The sequence below is a fragment of the Arctopsyche grandis genome, chromosome 5, assembly GCF_051622035.1.
Source record: "Arctopsyche grandis isolate Sample6627 chromosome 5, ASM5162203v2, whole genome shotgun sequence".
NCBI lineage: Eukaryota > Metazoa > Arthropoda > Insecta > Trichoptera > Hydropsychidae > Arctopsyche > Arctopsyche grandis.
The window spans coordinates 29,336,207-29,350,654 of NC_135359.1; the positions used below are offsets into that span (position 1 = coordinate 29,336,207).

Genomic DNA, 14,448 nt, shown 5'->3' on the forward strand with positions numbered 1-14,448 from the left:
TAATCACAAGTGCCTTGTAAGACTTAAATATTTTGATCGTAAGTCACTAGTTACACTGTCTAATCGCAAGTGATTAGTAAGAGTGTTTGATCGCAAGTGCTAGTTACACTGTTCAATCGCAAGTTACTAGTTAGAGTGTTTGATCGCAAGTGCTCAGTTAGAGTGTTTGATCGCAAGTGCTCTTCCATATGTTTAACATCAGTATATATTCAATAGAGGTAACAATTTGGACCAATCATAGTTCGTGAGAAAATAATATTTTTAGGGGGGAACTCGAGTTAAGTAAAACAATATCTTAAGACTTTAATACTTTGACCCTTGAGAGTATCGAGAAATGGTTTACACACAATTAGTTACACAATTAGTTACGCAGGTTTAAAAAGGAGTCGAGTCGTGTTAAAAATGCTGGTAAAACTATAAAATTAATTAAAGACAATATTTTTGCATATGTATCCCTTGAGGTCGGATACACAATTCGTCGTGCGGATCACACAGCGAGGGAGCGGTATGCTGTACGCGGGATATTTTTTTTAGATAGTTTTAAACACACACAAAATGTAGGGTCATACCCGGTATGATACGCCGGATCTTACGGGATCGGAGCGGTCTCGTTGAAATTCTATAGAATTGTTTATACTAACTTGACGGTGATATATACCAATTCGTCGACCCTCGGACGACGCTTGACAGTGATCGATAACGGTGTAACCCATATTTGCAAAAAAATATAGCAGAACTTGTCGGAATAATAAGATTATAGAAAATACAAATTACATTAAGGATTTCAAGCTTTTATTAATAATTCAGTTTTAAACTTAATTAGTAAACAATTAACAAAAATAGACAAACAAGTGTCCGGTTTATAACAACAATTGACTAATATTTCCGGGTAGGTTTAAGAATTAAATACTCGTTCGATACTTTCATAAACAAACTCTGCGATCACGGATAAAGATGTATTCAGCATAAAGGTTTTTATGTAGTACACTAATTGTTTACCGGAACCAATTGTTACTAAATAAACAGAAATGACTAGACAATGGACTCAAGTTTTTTGGTACAAAAACTAAATACGTACTTAAATCCCTAATACCATCAACAGATAAACGAACAAAGATGTTTTTTACGTAAAGGGCTATAGTGCACTCAATATGGACTGTAACTAATTGATACTGAATGCATTTCCGTATGAATGTATGTACATGTCGATACAATAACATGTTCGTTTAAAGAGAGCCCATTTTTACTTTATTTTATATCAAGAACAAAGTATTTTTTATTTATACTTTTTATACTCAAGAAAGTGGTGACTGCAATTGCAGTTTTGTGTTTAACATCACAAACAGTTCGTCTTTTGAGCTCGGTCATCGCAGTTCATAATATCGGTACATCGCAGTTCATAATGTCAGAAAAATTAATAGAAGTTGTGCGATAGTACGAATGTGTCTATGACGTCAGATCCGTAAAATATAAGGACCAAAACATTCGCAATGAAGCTTGGGAGGAGATGTCAAAAAAAATATGGGATACACCGTTATCGATCACTGTCAAGCGTCGTCCGAGGGTGGACGAATTGGTATATATCACCGTCAAGCTAGTATAAACAATTCTATAGAATTTCAACGAGACCGCTCCGATCCCGTAAGATCCGGCGTATCATACCGGGTATGACCCTACATTTTGTGTGTGTTTAAAACTATCTAAAAAAAATATCCCGCGTACAGCATACCGCTCCCTCGCTGTGTGATCGCGCCCTAAGAAGGGTTTTGATATTTGGGGGAAACATAATTTGTCACGCTGGTGGCGTGGGAATAAGAAATAAAGTTATTTAAAAACGATATTTTTAGTGTTAACATATGTGTTTTGAATGTATCGAGAAATGGTTGAGTGGATGCACAGAATTCGAGTCGTGAGAAAAATGCAACTAAAACAATAAAGATTTTGGAAGTCTCATAAATAAAATTAAAGGAAAATATCAATTAAGCGTACGTTCAAAGAATCAAGATAACAAGCGGGAATAAAGAGTAATATAAGTACATACATAGGTTGTAAGATATTCACAACATAACAACAACATTGTCAATATGTTTACTAAAGGATAGATCAGAGTTTAAATAAGACTCCTATGGAGGATGAACGAATGAGACGACTGGCATGTTAATGCACGTGTTTATTATATGACAGCTGAAGACAGAGTGAGTAGCGGTTCTCCGAACCCAGCCGAGTCGGTCCCCACTCGCAGGAAGGCAACCAAACTCGACCATGTCGTATAAGCGAGCCGCCACATCCCCAAATCCCTAATTTCCAATACCCTTGTGAGTCTATGTCCGTTGATTGAATGAGGAAAGTCAATCGGACATAGTTTTCTGGTGAATGACATGCAGGAGCATTTTGCTACATTAATTTCCAACTTATTTATGCTGCAATGAGCCTCTAGCCTGAACAAATCATCTGGATGCGGATGCATGTCCGCGCAATGTTTGAAAAAGGCGGCTTGCAAAAGTTGGTGAGGCCTGCGTAGTGTGCGTCCGGCGCGGTTTCCGCTAAGCGGGGCTCGCCGGCTTTGTGCGGGGGTTGGCGTTTGCGCGGTGCAGCGCGGGGGCGAAGCGTTGCGCAGTGCGAGGGCGGGGGGAGGGACGGGCGGGGCAGGGTTTGGAGAGGGAGGGGGGTGTCGCCATACGGGAACGCGAACGGCAGTGTCGCTGCGGAGAGGCCAGCGCGCGGCCGCGGCTATCCGCGCTCTCCGAGGTACCGTCAACCCCCACCCCCACCCCACCCACACCACACCACACCACCCCTCCCCTCCCTGCGCCCCTCTCGCAACCCCTCCCGCGCGAGACCCTCACCCCCTCGCGCCACGCCCCGGGCCCGCCACCCCCGCACCCTTCACACCCCCGTTGTCACCCCCCCCTTCCCCTCCCCCTTATATAGGTTAAACGGTTCACGTGCGAGGGTTGCCAATCGTCGATTTGACATTTGGCACTGTTTTTTTTACGCGTCGGTTGGCTGCACTGTCGACCCCTCCGACACCGCTATTACAGTATTTATATCTTTTTTTTTTATTTTATTTTATTTTATTTTTTTAATATTAACACTTTTGCGCAATATCGATTCGGTGCTCGAAATTTTTCGTCTCATTAGTATATTATCTTTTATATATATATATATATTTTTTTTTTGTTCCTTTGTTTCGTGATCGAAAAACGCCGATTACGTACTCGCTATCGACACTTCTGAAGATTATGCTGGAGATGAAGATCGACCGTTCCTTTGTTGAATACGAAACGCTCTGTATATATCTCGCTCATTATCTTTTCGTATGTATGTATGCAGTGGCGGACTGGGACTGAAATTAGTGCATGCCAGGAGTCAAAGGGGGCCCACCCAGGTTTAAAAAATTCCCCCCCCCCCCCCCCCATATAACAAAATTTTCTTCTTTCCATCACGCTAAAAATCATGGGTAAAAAATTTTTTTTTTCAAAAATGGGAATAAACAAATTTAAGTTCAAGAAAAATGGAAAAAGCAAAATAGATCCATAAATTACATTGTATATTTCTTTTTAACCCATTTCCTAGGTTAATAGAATGCATCATAAATTAATGCGGCATAAAAGCGGCTTTTACTTTCGGTAGAAAACAATCAGGGACGTCATTTCAGCTTTTTCTTGGGGGGGGGGGGGCAGGCAAAGATTGGTCAAATTGGGCCCATATTTTCTAACAGCTAGTGGGGCCCACATGCCATCGGGCATGTTCGCTTGTATGGCTAGTCCGCCACTGTATGTATGTATGTATATGAATCTAGTCTCCTGTGACGATTCGACTAATCGAAGTATTCAAATCAAAGATTTTCCGCCCTTACAATGCTTAATTACAATGCTTCATTTTTTACAGCCGCTGAGTATCTAGTACGTTTAGAAAATTTATGAAGTATAATGCTTTTAGCATTTTTTTTTTAAATTACGGCTTGAGCGTTTGTTTAAATGTAGAATTTTCAATTCAGAACCATTAAATTGTATCTACTATACATGTATGTATGTATTTTATGATACTACTATTCAAAGTTTTTTGAAAAAGTTTCTTTTTTACATATTTTTAAAACTTTCACTTACCCGAGCCACCCCGTATGATAATCTGGCTGTATATGTATTATATATGTAAAATACACATCTTTTCATGATAAATCTCTCATTTCTGTGATATTTTTCTCGGTAATCATTTGAAATATCGTGTTCGCGTGACCCACCGAAGATGGTTGGCCGATTCAACCCCGTTTTATGCTAGACGGGTGTTGTTTTTTTCACTCTATTTTTTTGTTTCCGTATTTTTTGGAACATAATTAATTCGTATCCGTCGGCAATCTTATACTGACAAATCGGCGCTTCTCAAATATGAAATACGGTGCCTAATTTCGTATTCGCATTCATTATTTATACTGTATAGGTGCGCTTTCAAATTTACATATTTCCCACATACCAACTTATACGTAGATCAAGTTAAAATGAAAACTTTGCCGTTATGTATTTTGCATACTTTATGGGTGCTTTAATTTATTTTCTGCGAGTTTTTTATGCATTTTTTCATTTTAGAATAAATTGATCTGCATATTTTTAGAGCTGCTTCTGAACGGACTATAAATTCAATTAAGAACTTTTGAAATGAATTCAAACTGTGAAAATCTAAAAGTTTTTCACTTCAATTTCATACAACTTTTCACTAGCCTCTTTCGATTTTTTCGTCTGACGAAATTTGGGTTCTTATCCACCCCCTTCCGATCGTTTTCAAACTTTACCATTTTGCTCGGTTTGGTCATCAATATAAGTGGAAATCAAATCCGCCATTACGATGGTGAAAAATAATCGTAATAGACACGTTTGAAAATCTCAATTATCGTTCTCGGTGACGTCTATTTGCCGTTTTTATCCACACTGTTCCGATCGTTATTTCCCTTTTCGCCACCGTCTCGCTATTTCAGATTTTAATTGTTTAAACGCCTATAACTTTTTCTTTTTTCACTCTATATTTTATAAAATTTGCATTATAGTCTCTCTTTACCACTCTTATATATTTTTCTTCACTTGTAGGTTATTTTGTCTATAAAAATCATTCCAAAATTTATCAATTATTATCAAGTTACTACACACCACAACGATAACCGCAAACACGTGCATACAATATAAACATCTGCACATATTCATTTCAACGGTAGCTTCATATTTTTTTTATTAATTAAATGATCCATTATTATTTAAACGTCACAAAAAAAGTTGACGGTAATGATAAAATTAAAAAAACCGAAATTTATGGCTTTTATAATATAAAAAAAAAAAAAAAATATGTATACATAATTAGATCGTTTTCCGAACTAAATACCGAATTGAATGATTTAATATTTTACGACAGCAATAAATCACACCTAACGTAATACGTATTTAAGAAAAAATATTTTTAAGTTGAAAATATCGTCACTATCGTCACAGTAGTAAAGGTCAACCTTAAATTAAAATAGACTTTGCGTCAATGATCAGATGAAAATTTTTTCAGACGCTCCAAATCTCACATTTTCGAATATATATGTAATATGTATAAGCAATCAAGAGCACTGTAACGAAACACTCACAATGAACTGTGTACATATCGGCTAAAGACAGAATCCCGATAAATGAAAACTTGCGAACGTTTCGCAGAATTTCAGGGATTTCAATGAAGCCCTCTTGCGATGTGAGCTATTTATAAAACGTATTATCGACGTCGATGCAATTAATTTACAGCGATGAAATTGATTCCATATTTTGGGAAATTTTAATCAGCGCGGCGGGCGATAATAAGTTACTTGACGCATATATGCGACCACGGCTTTCAACGCAAATCCCACTTCCACAAAATAAATTTTCACGCCCGACAATCAGGCGATACACATCGAATATTTATATAACTAAGTAATAGTTTTTATATCTGTGTCTCTTTTTCATGGTTAGGTCAAATTACGGAAAGGACCGATATTTGAGATTTGACCAATATTCGAAAATCAGCCTATTTTGTGGTAGAATAACAGCTGCATTAATGTAGGGCATCAAAATAGATGATAAAATAGTAGAAATAGTCGATAGTAATTTATATTTAGGACAAATAATAGACATGTCCGGTAGTAATAAAGAAGAAATAAAGAGACGTATGAAATTAGGATGGAGAATGTGGTTTTTTAATTTAAAAAAATGGTACTTTGCCTGAAGAAAAAGATCTTCGATCAATGTGTTTTGCCAGTGATGACGTATGGATGTGAACCTTAGACATTGAACGCCAAGTTTCTGCACAAAGTCCAATGAACTCAAAGAAGTATGAAACGTTGTATGCTTGGCATAACGAGGAAAAGCAGGAAACGGAATACGCGGGTGAGATGTATGACAAGGACATAGTAAATAGAATAAAGGGATTGAAATGGCAATGGGCGGGCCACATGGGTAGAAGAATGGACAAAAGAAGTGCTAGAATGGTACCCGAGGGAATGCTAAAGGGTAAAAAATGACCGCATGCCAGATGGGTAGACGAAATTAAGAAAATTTGTGGGGTGAGATGGACGCGAGTTGCGCAAAACAAAGACGAGTGGAAGCGTGTTGGAGAGGCCTTCATCCAGCAGTGGATGGTGAATGGCTGTAGATGATGATCATGGTGATGAATATAGTTTTATATGGTCTTACATACATATACAAATTTTATTTATTTATTTTTATTACATTTTATACCAGGAACGCCTTACAGGTAAACCCCAATGCGCCTTCCTGGCCAACTACAAACAATACAGCATTTTTATTATACAAGTCGCTGAATAATGAGACACTGAAAAGTCGCCAATTAACGAGACATCTATGAATTGTACATACATTTTATTTGTACATTAATCATACTCAAATAGTGGTGACATAGTAGGTAGGAAGGATTTTAGCCAATTTTTAATAGGGAACCGTTTCAACAACGAAAGCAGAGAAAATTGGCAAATTCTGATAGGAAACGATCGACCTGGAGTCACAAATATCCAGGTCTGACCAGCAGCACTACATGTATACTCAGAAAAATTCTTTTCAATAGAGGTCAGCTCATGGGATCGAACACGGCGCCTCTCGGTGTTAGGCAGAAGCTTAACGACTGAGCTATGCTGCTGGCTTACATAATACATAAAATCAAGTTGATATTTTCGAATATCAACTTGATGTTGTAGTCATACTTTTTAAAGATTACATAGCCTTGAATTTTAGTTATAAATTGGCAATTACAGTGCGAAAGCTATGAAATCGACACCTTTGAAAAATCACTGCAGTGTCGAATCGCCCTTGACCTCAAAACGCGTACAAACATACATACAGATATCTCGTACTTCAACGGATTCTCGCCTTTAGTGTTCATTTATTGTCATTTGCCGGCAATTTCCATTTATCTTTCTGAAAATTACAACCGTGTATATCAGCTGCTTTTTTTCCAGCGCTAGCAATTAAAATGGCCGACGTAATCTCTTCAATTTCACACATTGTTACTTTTTATGATTTTTTCAGCCGGCGATTATGTATATCGAACCGGAAAAATTACAATGCGAAGCGTTGGTTTTTCGTTTGACTTTTCGTAGTCGTGTCGTGACCGTTGGTCGTTTCGACTTCTGATAGTGCTTTTGCTACCCCTTGCGAAAATCTTGCATTTTACGATCGGTTTAATTTTACCCTTCGCACGCGAATGGGTTTCGTGAGCTTACTCATACAGGTTGATTCATCTTGTGTCGATACTTTACTTCAGTCGAAGGCTTTGTGAGATTTGAACAATGCCGAATCGTACATACAGGTATGTATATGAAAAGAAAGGAATGACTCTATCGCTGTCGACATTACATGAACCATTTTCCTGAATGAGCACACATACAATACAAATAATATCTTGAACATTTTCTTTTCACCGATACCTATTATGTACGCACACGTGTAATATATGTAATAATAGTTCGGCCTTTGCTCCATACCATGTATCTTTTTTTCTCATCTCCTACGCTATTTAAATAAGTAGTTTTAAGTTTAGAAACTGAAAGGCAAGTTTGACTGTATAATATCTTTGATCTTCTACTCTCTTATCCTACAATGCTAGAAACTACGCTAGGGTATCAAATTCAATTTAAATAAGTATGTGATTTTTTTTAAAAAGTAACTGCTATGAATATGGTTAAATGAGCAATTTTCATATATTTTATCAATTTTGCGAGCTCATTTTATAGACATTGATAACATATCTTGTTTTTAGTTACAATAAAGCGAGTTAGCTAGGATTCAACCTTGGGATAAATCATTTAAATAATCAGATTAATTTCAGCAATCCCCCCGACGTTTGTTTGCTTCCAATATTGAGCCGTAGCTAGGGTAGTTTGCGCCCGGGGGGCAAACATGCTACTACCCCCCTTATAATTTATTTATACATTTTTCTATTCGCAATTTTCGAATACGTCAATTAAATAAAACTTTAAAATTACAGTTTTCTCGATATAATAAATCCAATTAAAAAAAGAATATTGTCATTGGCGAATGGTGCTCCTCAAAGCGCTCGCCTGCATTTTAAATTATAAAATTTCAGATAATAATCAACATTTAAAATATTATATTGTTGCGTAGGGGTGACTTCAGGATTCAAATGAAAAGCCAAAGTCGCTTCACAGCAATGGTTCTGGAGATCCACACGTAGCCAGCGCTCGCTTCGGAATAATATGATATGGCCTAAGTACTTCCTTATAAAGGACAAGTTGCTCACCACAGCTTCCCCGATCCATTTTTATATCTATTTTCTAAACACGAACAGTTTTAATTGAGTCTCACGCTCTCGAGTTCTGAGAATTTAGCGGCCACTTACTGATTATCGTTAGGCCAATTCGAGGGTCTCGATTGTTAACCCCCGAATGCACTTTTACAGCGGATACTCTCTCGTATTCCCACGTTACAATATCAAAAAAAATTCCCGATATTGCTAACCACATTTTGGCGCCCCCTCTTAAAACCTACCCCTGGGGTCATTTTCCTGCCCCGCCACCACGTTACAGCCCCCTGCAAATGAAAATAAATAACATAAAATTTTAAAATAGATCAGCACCTTTTTTACAAGCTTTTTACTATTACATAAATACCATAGAAACTTGTACTATCAATAATTACTTATGAAAGCTAATTTTTCAAAAAAGGCACTACGCTTATGCGATTTTTCTAAATGTCAAAATTTTGTTTTAACGCTCAAACAAAAAAAAATACAATTATCCCTCATAACATTGACCTAAAAACCTATTAAAAATGACACTCTCAAAATAAATAATAAAAAAAAACATTCTCAGATTTACACCTGTCGCTTTTTCGCTCGTTTGTTCAACGGATGCCGAACTATCCAGTAATGTTTGAGAGCACCTGTTGTCGCTTAATCACGCCCAATGTTTCTCAACTGATGAGCTAATTAACCCTGTGGACGTACACGGTTCGATTGCGGTTCAGCTTTGGAGAGGGTTAACGAAGCGTTTAAACCGACGAACGTGAGAACAATCATCTCATTGATATCAACAATCTGTTAAACTAGTATATAAATACATATATATTAAATATTTACAAAATAAAAAAGCTCACATGGACACTTCATATATACATACATATATATTATAACAAAGTTTATTTTTATTATACTATGTATACTATATTCTATACATATGTATATAGTGTATTGATGATTTTTCCTCAGTTGGTAATTCGGCGAGAACCGAAATAGACTGTAATCCATTTTCCGAGGAAATTCCTGATGGAGGCGTTCGTGAATATTAATGGATTAATTAATACGTGGATAATCGCAAAACGATGATGATAATTTTCGATTAAAAATATACCCATTAGTTTGCATAGGTATATGTATGTATGTAATTTCATATTCAATATATTACTATAATAATCAGGATTCACAAGTTTGTGAAAACTTCATACGAATATTAAATTGATATTTTGCACACCATATTATATATGTACATATGTAACATAAATTTCGCGTATTAGTATGCGATCATGCCTTCGATATATGGGGGATGTTTCAATATTATTATCAATCATATATGATTGTGTGTGTGTGTGTGTAATTTATTATATATTGACAGTATATGGAGGGGATTTAACTAATGGATGTTTTACCCTTGTATAGGGGTTGAAGCTATTTTGAAAATGCAATTAGTATTGTTAACAGTATATTGGTTGTATTAAATAAAGCATTTATTTTATATACTGGTATATCTTAGTATTGAAAGCTTTATACATTTACATATGTATGGAAAAGCTTTATGAAATATTCCTAACATATTTAATCTGCAATATAACCAGCGGCGTAGACTAGTGGCTAACCTTTTATGCTTTCGAGCAGAGTGGTCACGGGTTCGATTCCCACTAGAGTCCTACTGCTGGTCTGACCTTGGTTTGTGACTTGAGGTCGATCGTTTCTTATCAGAGTTTGTCAATTTTTCTGATTTTCATTGAAACGGTTCCTGTAAAACTGGCATCTTCTTCCTATCTCTTTTGCTAATCTCAAGTTATTCAGCGTCTTGAGTTTCGTCAATTTGATTATAAAATGCCGCAAAAATTTCTCCACAGATGTCACTGTGGATGTTTGTATAAATTCGCATTCTATATCATCCTTATGTAAATATGTATATTGATTGATTGTATTGTATCTGTATAAGTGCACTCGTCACTTTGGAGCGATCTATAAATGCGAGTTTCATGTTCATGTTCTATGAAATATAGGTAGAATAAAATAAAGATGAATGCTCGTCTGTCCACTATGCAAATCTATGTACATCTTTAAATTATTAAATAACAAATTTGGTATATCATTTCAATGAGACAATAGACAAAGAATTTTTCTGAAAAAGTTCAATTTTTTACATTTTTTTCAAGCAATTCCAATTGATATTATATAAAAATAGTGTTGTGCCCGTTGATTTCGAAAAGGAATTGATATACGAATTAAAATATAAGTTATATAAAAATATAATATAAGATGATTTATAGGTGCGCGTGCACGTATTGATCGTAAAAAGTTGAGTACGCACATCACATGCTCATCGATCCAACCCATTCACCCGTTCAAAATGATTAATGAACGTGTGTGTGTCTTCGTGGATGTTTGTACGTGTGTACGCTCCCGCGCAGCGCATGTGACGCGGACGTCACCCGTTGTTCGGGGCTCAATATCAGGAGCACATGTCAGACGCTCTACACCCCACCCCCCCACCCCACTTTCCCACCGTCACCTTGGAATGGTCGCTTGTCACACCATATGCTTAAAATGCACCCATTGGTCAGAATGGATCCTCATCGCTCTAACTGGCCAGACGTTTTAGTCCACGTGGACCACTTCACGCTGATTGGTTGTGCGCCTTGTCCGCGTGTATTTATTTTATTTAATATCTCTAGGCACAAGATATACTTGTGATATACTAGGCACAAGATATACTAGGCACAAGATATACAAGATATATTTTTTTTAAATCCCTAAACTTTTAAACCCCACACTCCACGCGTCCGCCACAAATATACCGACATACATCGCGTCCGTTATATATATATATATTATTTTATGTCGTATTCAAACAAGTGTAATTTATTGAATGAACAAAGGAAATTGCGCATAGGATGCTTTAAGCTCGTTTGTATGCAGCTATGTATTTAAACCATGATTACATGCACCTGCATTTTTGTACATATGTATATCATAGTTGCTCAAACTGGTGGTTCGCAATCTTAAATATAATCTAAATAAAGCATGTGACAGTTCATCTCCAATACCAGGTCAATACCAGGCAATTAGACGAAAGCTTATGTATATACATATATATTATATAAAACCACCGAATTATTCCACACAAGTTTTCTACATATGTATGTATACTTGTCTAAAGGTCCGATTTGAATTAACGCGACTACGGTTTCGTATGTTGACACGCGGCTGAAAGTATTTAGTGATTGCTCCAAAAATAGAAAATAAAGATAAATAATTATGTTGAGTGCATAGTGAAGGAACACGACACGATAGGTAGGGTTGAGATGTCGTCATTGATTAATTTTACACCTGGCCTTATCTGAGAATTAGACCAAACTATTAGTTAGAATGCGCTGCAGATTAAATATTGTAGGTTTTTAGTTTAGAAAATCGTGCAGTTTTTTTCAAATCATAGAATTTGTTGCCATTTTTTCGTATACTCCACAAACTGGAGCTGCGTTCCAATTTTTTTTTTAAATATTTATACTTTGGGAAAGGTGGCATACCGGTGGACTCAGTTTTATATTATCCCATGATGCCGTTATCGGACTGTCTCTGAGCGCCATCTATGGTGTTAAACTTGTATATTATAGATTTTTAAATCATATTCAAATATTGGTGACATAGTCAGCAGCATGGCTCGGTGGTTGCTTTGATACTAACCACCGATATGTCGCCGGGTTCGATCCGTGCGCTGACCTTGATTGAAAATAATTTATTCCGAGTATTTCTGTAGTGCTACTGGTCAGACTTGGATATTTTTGACTTCAAGTCGATCGTTTCCTATCAGAGTTTGCCAATTTATCTGATTTCATTGTTGAAACGGTTCCTCGTTAAATTGGCAAAACCATTTTACCCACTAATTAAATATGATTTCAAAATTTATTATCTATAAAAAAATTTAATATATTTATATATAAGTTTAATACCATAAATGTCGCTCAGGAGCATCCTATTAACGGCATCACGGGAAAATATAAAATCAAGTCCATCGGCAATATCAGATTTGGATATTTGTAACTCCTAGTTGATCGTTTCCTATCAGAGTTTGCCAATTTTTCTAATTTCATTATTGAAGCGATTCCTCCAACAAAATTGGTAAAAAAAAAAGCCTACTCAATATTTCACCACTATTTGAACGTAATTTCAGAAGTTTTTTTAATCTTATTTATCAGAAGTTTTAACATACGCTAATTTTGCTTATACATATGTCTGGTTACAGTGACGCGTTAGAGTATTCTGTAATGTAAATAAATAAATTTCAACAATGAAATCGGATAAATGGGCAAACTCTGATATGAAACGATCAACTAGAAATTACAAATATTCAAGTATGACCAGCAGCTATACAGATAATACTCGGAATAAATTATTTTAAATCCAACCCGGCAACCTCTCGTTGGTTAGCATAAGGCAACCAACAAGCTATGCTGCTGGATGATAATTTGTTCCGGTTCATTTCCGTGCTTACAATACTGGACTTTTTTTACACTGATTTTCAGTTTTTTGAAGATCTTTACTTTTTTGTATGTTCTGAATTTAGCAATCGGTATTGATTCGTCACAAAGGTAATAAGTTTTTCCGGATTTTCCCCGATCGAATGTCGCACAATACTCGAAAGATGTACCGAGCGAGTGGCTTGTGAAGGTCGGCATCCATACTAATGCTCTGAGAAGTGACACCCGGTACTCATTTCCGATACTCGGAGATTCGATTTGTGAGTAAACCGCAGAAACACACTGTATATACCGACTATAAAGCGCAATGCTAGCGGCCGACAACCATTTTTGCGAAGGACGAGTGTGACTGAGTTATCGGCGATCCGCTGTAAAATATGTATAAAGTTCGCAGTAAAACTGAGCTATTACAGCACGAAGCTAATGGATCGTACATATGTACATACGTCTCGTTGGGTACTTTATATTTATAGTAATTGCTCCGGATGAATGTATTGCATTAATGGAAATTATATTGCTTTGGGATGCGTGCGTGGAGAGACAACATTCGAGACGGCACTCCTTGCTTTGAAACGCGCTGCGTCACATCGCGTCGCTCCAGTATGCACCTGAATATATGGCTCAATCACAAAGATGGTTCAATAAACCAATGCAAAAAAGTTTAGATATCAAATTCTTATTTTTTATTTTTATTCAATCAATCAAAGTACACTGGTCATTACAGATCGCTCCAATGCGACAAGTGTACTATACACATCAAGAAATTACATATATATATATATATATATATATATATATATATATATATATATATATATATATATATATATATATATATATATATATATATATATATATTTAAATACATAATAATTACATAATTCGAAATCTTACTCATAATCATATTTTTTTTCAACAATACAAATTTATTCAATAAACACCCACAGAGGGATGCGGTGCATCCGCTCTAAAATCGCCAGACAAATTGAACGACAGATTAACGGACGGCTGCTTTAAATGCAATTCTCATCTTCTCGAATGATAGATTGCACATCAGATGACGGGTAGCCTTTCGATGTGCACAGATGCAATTATTAAAATGGTAATTATTAAAATTGAGTTGGATCTTTCAGGCGAGTTTAATAAGGCAAGATTCGATAAGTTCCGAATCTTGCCTTATTAAACTCGC

The 14,448-nt window shown here is 36.2% G+C and overlaps 1 protein-coding gene across 1 annotated transcript in view; it reads left to right on the top strand.

The window, feature by feature from the left end:
- The first annotated feature begins 2,701 nt into the window (after positions 1–2,701).
- Positions 2,702–14,448, top strand: part of LOC143911542 (uncharacterized) — a 115,578-nt gene continuing 103,831 nt past the window's right edge. The window contains exon 1 of the mRNA XM_077430450.1: positions 2,702–2,748. The gene's annotated coding sequence lies outside the window, so the exon portion shown is untranslated. The remainder of the gene's footprint in view (positions 2,749–14,448) is intronic.